The sequence below is a fragment of the Belonocnema kinseyi genome, chromosome 5 (genome assembly GCF_010883055.1).
Source record: "Belonocnema kinseyi isolate 2016_QV_RU_SX_M_011 chromosome 5, B_treatae_v1, whole genome shotgun sequence".
NCBI classification, from domain to species: Eukaryota; Metazoa; Arthropoda; class Insecta; order Hymenoptera; family Cynipidae; genus Belonocnema; species Belonocnema kinseyi.
In genome coordinates, this window is record NC_046661.1 from 36,104,700 (window position 1) to 36,113,639 (window position 8,940).

Genomic DNA, 8,940 nt, shown 5'->3' on the forward strand with positions numbered 1-8,940 from the left:
TGGTTTTCCTACAGTATTTATTTTAAAAAATGTGTATACAAATTTTTGAAATCACAAGTTATAAAGATAATCTCAATTAAAAATTTAAAAATTCGCTTTACAACCAATTTTTATCCTTGGTTCTTGGCGATTTTTTCTTAATGCATTTCAGTTACTGATAAACGGGGGTAAATTAAATAGGAATACCTCTCAGAAAATAAATGATTAAAATCCAAAAAACATTGGGGAGACTTTTTTTACCTCTAGGTAGTAAAAAAGGAAAACGTCCGAAAATTTAAAAAATAATTTTAAAAATAATTCTACTCTTTTAAGATACCGATACAATTTACAAAACACTAATTGTAAAATTTTCAGATTTTTCAACCTTCAGTTTAACAACTCAAATTTTAACGTTAAAATTTACCTCATTTCCAGCATACAGTCTTATTGTTTGAATTTTAACAATTTTCGTTATAAGTTATAGGTTACGCCAAAAGTAACTTATTCTGGGATTCGACATTGCTACAACGTGACAAGGTAAAAAGTTTAAATTCAATGCATTCAGCTGCATTCAGATTGAAGTATGCAAATTTATTGCACCCACTCCCAGCGATATCGTGGTAAAATTTCAGCCATAACCACGTCTCACGACCTGAGATAGGTGGTTACAGTCTGTAACGGAATCAATACGACGATCCAGCAAAAGCCTCGTGCACCCTAAGAATACGGAGCGACCCAAGGACTGCCGCTTTCTGCATTTTTGCCGCAAATGTTTTAGCATATTATTGACACGCAGGGAGGCTTTTTAGGCCATTAGCGAATTAAAGGTTGGCACCTCCAAGAGCGCCGATGATGTGAACTATTATTTTAACAGAATATTCCTCGTACAATCGTTCCAACTCCCTTATAATGTCCCGATACCTCTCTTTCTTTTCATTCTCCTTGGCTATGATGTTTTTGTCAGCTAGTGCCGAAAATTCGATAACGAACATGGTTCGCTTCTCGAAGTCAAGAAGAACCATGTCAGGCCTCGAGTTAGCAACAGAAACAAATGTCGAGAATATAAAGTTCCAGTATATGCGACACTTCCCATTCTTGACAATTGACTCGATTTCCCTAGGAGCATTTAGAGCAGCGATATAAAGGTTAATGCCGTAAGACTGACAGAGATGGTAATAAAGCACTCTTAGTGCCGCATTGTGCCTTTGAATGAAGGTCGTTCCTGCGTGAGTTGGACAACTAGATAGTATGTGAGCTAAATGCTCGGGGTGTGCATGGCACGCCCTGCAGCTATCATCAGGAATGTTTTGGCTCAAAATATGGCGAAGGTATATTAAGGTGGAAATGACACCGTCTTGGCATGCAAAAATGAAACCCTCCGTAATAGACTCCAATCCGGGCGATTTAAGGAAAGCAAACGTTAGCTCACAAGACATTGACTGATCCTTCACATTTCTGTGAAAGATACCGTGCATCCTCTTATCGAGGATCTGTTCACGAAAGTTTTTCTCTTGTGCTTTCTTAATCCGGGCTTTCAGGAGTGAGTACTCGAGATAGGTAAGATTTGATGCATTTTGCTCACCCCTAATACTGAAGTTAAGTCAGAGTGTTTCAGCAGCCCCCTCCACTGCTTTGTAAAGAAACGCTCCTTTGCCCACTTCTTCGTGATTCCTGACCATTTTAAGAAGAGGGTCTCTTCCATTTGCAACTCTATGTGCTGTACCCCGAATAATCCTGTTGTGAAGACATTCAAGACTTAATATTCCGCGACCACCTTGACGGCGTGCGATGTATAGTTGCGGAAGAGAAGACTTAAGATACATGCTTCTGTTCATGTGCATAAACTTCCTTGTCCCGATATCAAGGGATCTGAGCTCGTTCTTCGTCTATGGAACTACTCCAAATGAATAGAGTACTACCAGGACGGCAAGCATGTTCGTTGCAGATACTTTGTTCCTCGCCGACAGTTCGGAAGATCAAATTTTCCGGATGAGACGTTTGTATCTGCTTCGGAGAGTATCATTTATAGATGTCACATCATGAATGCGGCTCTGTGGCACGCCCAGGTATGCTAAGGTCTCTCCAGCGCAAAGGTGTCGTATAGCGCTTCTATCAACGAGCTCAGGATCGCATTTGTCAAACCCAAATTCCATTCCAATTCACTTAGTATGTCGTTCGACAATTCCTAGAGCTAGATGTAGCTGCTTTTTGTTTTTAGCATAGATCTTAAGATCGTCCATGTAAAATACATGAGTGACTTTGTACTTTCGATCTGCAGGTTTGCAGCACAAGTACCCTTCGGAATGCCGAAGTGCTAGAGATAGTGACAATATTGTAAGGCAAAAGAGGAGTGGCCTCATGGCGTCGCTCTGAAAGACACCTCTCTGTAAGGTTGTTAGTTGTCCCACGAATTCTTCCAGATAAGATAGTAAATCTGGTTTTCCAAAGCGGCATCAATCTCTCTATGCACCTAACGATATGCCGATGAATCTTTAAGCTTTCCAAAAGACAGAAGATAAGCCTATACGAGCTCGAATCGAAAGCTTTCTGATAATCAATCCAGGCAATCGATACGTCACGCTGGTAGAATGCTGCATCTTTGCAGACACATCTATCGATGAGCAGGTTCTCCCGACATCCCGTTAGGCCTTTCTTTGAGCCTCGTTGTTCATACATTTCTTGCCACACAGTTTTAATTGCCCGAACAATCCTATAATTTAGGATAGCTGTGAATATCTTATACAGTGTGTTCAGACAAGTGATTGGCCTGTAATTCTTCGAGCCAGCTAAGTTGCCTATTTTCGACAGGAGTATTGTGCGCCCTTCCACCAACCACTCCGGCATCAGCTCTTCCGATTTTAAATATGAAGTGAAAATGCTATGCTGCACTTCGTAGACTTATCTCCAAAATTCTTCGACCTCCTCTGGTTTGGGCGGGTGGTCGACAGTAACCGTAAATAATGGGGTAAAAACCAGGCCTTGTCCAGTATATCTGGGCAGACTGCTCTCATCAGATCACTTGATTGCATTATAAAAATGCGGTCCCTGTACCAAGGGTTTCTGCTGAATATGATTGCAAAAATAAATAGGCAGTCGCGGACAATTATCCAGGGGTGGTCCCGAAGGAATTAACTGCCAAGCGGAGGTGCGAAAACCGTGCCGAAAGCTGAATGGCACCTGGGTAAGGTATTTAAAACGGTGACTCTGGGATACCGGGCGACCTCTCAGAGTACGCAAACTTATCCTTGCATGCGGGGCTCTACAAGGATGGACGAACCCCTTTCCCTAGCTTCTCGTGGGAACAACAATGACAACACTAAACATAGTTGTAGTGAGTGCGGTTTAAAACGACAGAACGCGCAGGGCTCCCGACAATGGGTCGGCCAACAATGCCGACCACTCTAGAGATGGGGGAGCCAATGAAAATGGATTCAATGCGATGGATCGGCGGAATCTCGAGACCTTTAGGTGGACAGAGCGACTAAATCACGACTTGCTAGAGTGCTACGATGCGAGTGTGGCCCATGGACAGGGTTACATGGCACGGCTGCATGCTCTATGGGGCGAGAAACACCCAGAGCTATCGCACTTTTCGCAGCAACTTCTGCGAAACCATGCCGAACTACTCCGAAAAAAGGGGCTACGCAAGCGGAACGCCTACTCTACCACAACTAGAACAAGCCAGTAACAGAAAAAGAGAGGCGACACTAAGAACAACCGCGGGCAGGCATCCAATAGAGGAAGAGCGATGCTTTATGACCCGGAGAAACATCAACAACAAGGTTTCTTTCAAACCGTAAGATCTGGATGAAATGGAAATGGCTTTGGCCGATGCGAACAGTAAAACAAAACCAACGGTTGATCATAAGACCAAAAGACGAATGCATTAACTTGCCATAAAGATAGGCTGGGCACGACAGTACGCGTACGAATACTATCTGACTCTAAGAGAAGTCTAGAGCGGAGGGAGAGGTGGGTCAGAGAAAAACAACAGTTTCTCTGTGACTCATCTCGACTCTTTCAAGACCCTCCAGTAACCGTCGACCACCAGCCCGATCCAGAGAAGGTCGAAGAATTTGGAGAAAAATCTACGATGTGCAGCATAGACTGGACGAATACTCAGAAAATATAACACCTGATCAAGAATGCCCACCCATCGCTACCCAGGAGGTGAAAAAAGTATTAAGAGGGATGAAGAACTATTCCGCACCGGGACCAGATTGTATCAAAAGCTTCTGCTGGAAGAAGTTTTCTTCAACCCATCCGCATTTGGCCCGTATTTTCACCTCATATTTAAAGTCGTAAGAGCCGATTCCGGAGTGGTTGGAGGAAGGGCGCACTATACTCCTGCCGAAAATAGGCAACTTAGCTGACCCGAAGAACTACAGGGCAATAACTTGTCTGAACACGCTTTATAAGATATTCACAGCCATCCTAAATGATAGGATTGTTCGGGCAATTGAACCTGTATGGCAAGAAATGTATGAACAACGAGGCTCAAAGAAAGGCGTAGTGGGATGTCGGGAGAACCTGCTCATCGATAGATGTGTCTGAAAAGATGCAACATTCTACCAGCGTGACCTATCGATGGCATGGATTGATGATTGGAAATCTTTCGATTCGACCTCCCATAGACTTATCATCTGTCTTTTGGAAAGCTTAAAGGTTGATCCGCAAATCGTTAGGTGCATAGAGAGATTGATGCCGCATCGGAAAACCAGATTTATTATCTTATCGGGAAAAAATCGTGTGACAACTAACAAGGTCACCTTTCAGAGAGGTGCCTTTCAGGGCGACACCATGAGTCCACTCCTCTTTTGCCTTACATTATTGCCACTATCCCTAGCACTTCGCCATTCCGACGGGTACTTGTGCGACAAACCTGCAGATCGAAAGGAAATTGGATTGGAATTTGGGTTAGACAAATGCGCCAAGGTTTATTTGAAGCGAGGAAAACTTAATGACATCCCTGAAGATCCTGGGCACGCTGATAAGGATACGCTCCGAAGCAGACACAAACGTCTCATCCGGCAAATTTGGTCTTCCGAAATGTCGGCGAGGAACAAAGTATCTGCAATGAACATTCTTGCCGTCCTGGTAGTACTCTATTCATTTGGAGTAGTTCCATGGACGAAGAATGAGCTCAGATCCATTGATATCGGGACAAGGAAGGTTATGCACATGAACAGAAGCATGCATCTTAAGTCTTCATTTCCGCGACTATACATCGCACGCCGTCAAGGTGGTTGCGGAATATTAAGTCTTGAATGTCTTCACAACAGGATTATTTTGGGTACAGCACATAGAGTTGCAAAGGGAAGAGACTCTCTCCTTAAAATGGTCAGGAATCACGAACAAGTGGGCAAAGAAGCGTTTATTTACAAAGCAGTGGAGGAGGCTGCTGAAACACTCTGACTTAACTTCAGTATTAGGGGTGAGCAAAATGCATCAAATCTTACCTATCTCGAGTACTCACTCCTGAAAGCCCGGATTAAGAAAGCACAAGAGAAAAACTTTCTTCAACAGCTCCTCGACAAGAGGATGCACGGTATCTTCCACAGAAATGTGAAGGATCAGTCAATGTCTTGTGAGCTGACGTTTGCTTTCCTTAAATCGCCTGGATTGAAGTCTGGTATGGAGGGTTTCACTTTTGCATGCCAAGACGGTGTCATTTCCACCTTAACATACCGTCGCGATATTTTGAGCCAAAACATTCCTGATGATAGCTGCAGGGCGTGCCATGCACACCCCGAGCATTTAGCTCACATACTATCTAGTTGTCCAACTCGCGCGGGAACGACTTACATTAAAAAGCACAATGCGGCACTAAGAGTGCTTTATTACCATCTCTGACAGTCTTACGGCATTAACCTTAATATCGCTCCTCTAAATGCTCCTAGGGAAATCAAGTCAATTGTCGAGAATGGGAAGTGTCGCATATACTGGAACTTTATATTCTCGACAATTGTTTCTGTTGCTCACTCGAGGCCTGACATGGTTCTTCTTGACTTCGAGAAGCGAACCATGTTCGTTATCGAATTTTCGGCACTAGCTGATAAAAACATCATAGCCAAGGAGAATGAAAGGAAAGAGAGGTATCGATACATTATAAGGGAGTTGCAACAATTGTACCCGGAATATTCTGTTACACTAATCGTCCTTATCATCGGAGCTCTTGGAGGTGCCAAGCTTTCACTCTTTAATAGCCTGAAAAGCATTCCTGCGTCTCAACAATATGCCAAAACACTGGCGGGAAAAATGCAGAAGGTGGTAGTTCTTGGATCGCTCCGTGTTCTCAGGGTGCACGAAACTTTTGCCGGATCGTCGTATTGATTCCGTTACAGACTGTAACCACCTATCTCACGGTCGTGAGACGTGGTTATGGCTAAAATTTTACTGCGATTTCACTGGGAGCGGGTGCAATTTTTCAGATCAGTACCCGCTCCCGGTTAAATCCTGCGGTTGTCCTTATGACAAGTTTTAATAGTTAAGACATTTTAAATTTTGTAGTCTTCAGTATACTGAATAATTTGAAATTTAAAGGTATTTAAATATGTAAGAATTATTGAATTGAAGTTGTTCGATAATTTCAGATTGAAACATTTCGAATTATTTAGTCAGAAAGTAAAATCGTTTAAAGTTACAGAATGAGAAATGAACACCTTTTAATACTCGAATCATTATTTTAGAACAATTAAAATCGTATAATTTCAGATAAGTTTGAAAGTAGGACTGTTAAAAATTAGAAGTGCCTGAAAGAACTCAACAAAGGTTTAGTTTAAAAAGCTATTGAAGAGAGTGCTTTTTCAAGTTTTATTAATTTATTTTTTTGATAATTTGGCATCCCACCAATTTTTTTAAAAGAAAATAGCGCCTCATTTTTTTCAACTTTAAAAAATATATATTCAATGTTCGCTTATTTTAGCAAAGATTAGTTAAAAGGCGTATACGGAATAGACGCAGATTACAGGAAGAACAAAAGTAGTTTAATAATGCAAAATACAAAAGATGTTTAACGTAACTCGAACTAAAATAAACTGAATGATAAGAGACAGATGAATATCCGAGGTTGGACCAAACAATTATAATTAATAATTTCAACACTTCCCCTGGAAACAAACCTCTATATTTCAAATTGGTATCTTCGATAGTCCCAGGAGACGAACACACTGTTTGTGTTTTGGTTTGATTAAGACCTTGGCTAAGACGTCGGCAGGCATGTCTTTAGATGCGACGTGTTCCAAAACTATCTCACCCGACTCCACAATCTCACGAACAAAATGATGACGTATTTCGATATGTTTGGTTCGTGCAAGGTACACTGTATTGATAGCTAGCCTTTGTGCGCTGTAGTTGTCAACTAATAACTTTATTGACTTGTTATCAGACTCTCCAAGCTCCAGTAGAAAAGGTCTGAGATGAATGGCTTCCTTAGTCGCTTAGCTCATCGCCATATATTCGGCCTCCGTTGTTAAAAAGGCCACCGTACGTTGCTTCCTTGAATCCCAAGCAACTAATCCACCGCTCATAGAGAAAGCGTAACCTGAAAAGGAGCACCTATCTTCAATAGAGCCTCCCCAATCCGCATCCACATAACCAACCAGAGGACTGTCACCACGTCTGTAGAAGATCGGTCGCGTTCATCCTGACAATGTACTTACGAACCCTGACAAAACCGAAGTCAACCTCAAAAAAGAAAATAACTCGAGTCTTGATCTCAACAAAAATTTATATTTTTCCAATGTGTTCTAGACCCACAACCTTTTAGCAAAGATTATTTAACACGCGTATATGAAATAGACGCAGATTACAGGAAGAACAAAAGTAATTTATTAATGCAAAATACAAAAAACGTTTGACGTAACACGATCTAAAATCAACTAACTAATAAGAGACAGATGAACATCCGAGGCTGGACCAAACAATGATAATTATAATTTCAACAGCTCAAGGTCAGTTTTGTTCAAAGTGCTTGTTCCTGGATAAATTGACTCTTATTGTTTCCGCTTTTCGTTATGTCACTCATTGATTGTGTTTTTCATAAAAATATTGAAATCTGGGTTTTTCATATTTATAACATTATAATTAAAGGTCACTCAGGGTAATTTTCTGTGCAAAATATTGATTTATAAAGAATATTTGTCAAACTATAGAACGGATTTCTTCACCCAAAGATACTAACCTGAATTGTACTATAGTAAAAACAACTGGAAAAAATTAGACGTAAGCGCAATTTTTCAAAGAAAACAAACCTTGGCCGACCTATAAATATTCATTTTTTTCCCCGAAACATTAAAAAAAACTCTTCGTAACGCTTTCATTGCAACAATTTTATTAACCCATTAACGACCAAAGCTATCAATTTTATAACATGAGTTTGACCGCAAAATGTATGGGTATAACAAAACAATAAATAGATAAAAAGTACTGCTTCTTATGTTTTTGGGTGAGCTAAATTCGAATCCGTGGTCAAAATTTGAATATTTTGACGTCAAAATTAAATATGGCGGTTTTTGTATACAAAAATAGTAAAAAATGTTTGATTTTTTATTTTTATAATTTTTTTTCAGGCATAAAACGCTTTAATATTTTAAAATTTCTTCAACCATCGGTGCACAAAATTCCTAAACTTTAACAAAAAATTTTTATATATATTTTTTCCATAATGGCGGACAAAATGCAAAAATCTTTCAAAAATTGTTTTTTTTCTTCATCTTTGTTATGCTCAAAAACTTGAAAGCTTAAAAAAAAGGTTCCATGGAATAAAAATTTCTTGAAATTAACCATAGAATACTATGAATTTTTTAGATTTTTTGGAATTTTTTTTTTTATTTTTCCAAAAATGAAAAAAAATTGTTCTAAAAAATCTGAAAAAATTTCAGTGTTCTATAGTTAATTTCAAGAAATTTTGAATCTATGGAACTTTTTTTTATACTGTGAAGTTTTTGAGAATAAGAACGA

General features: G+C 40.1%; 1 protein-coding gene across 3 annotated transcripts in view; it reads right to left on the reverse strand.

The window, feature by feature from the left end:
• Positions 1–7,936, reverse strand: part of LOC117172960 (transcription factor SPT20 homolog) — a 68,083-nt gene extending 60,147 nt beyond the window's left edge. For 2 of the 3 annotated variants that reach the window (XM_033361280.1, XM_033361279.1), the window contains exon 1: positions 7,101–7,935. The gene's annotated coding sequence lies outside the window, so the exon portion shown is untranslated. Of the gene's footprint in view, positions 1–7,100 lie in introns of all 3 variants that reach the window. The other variant, XM_033361281.1, reaches the window with a different exon arrangement.
• Between the last annotated feature and the right edge of the window lie 1,004 nt (positions 7,937–8,940).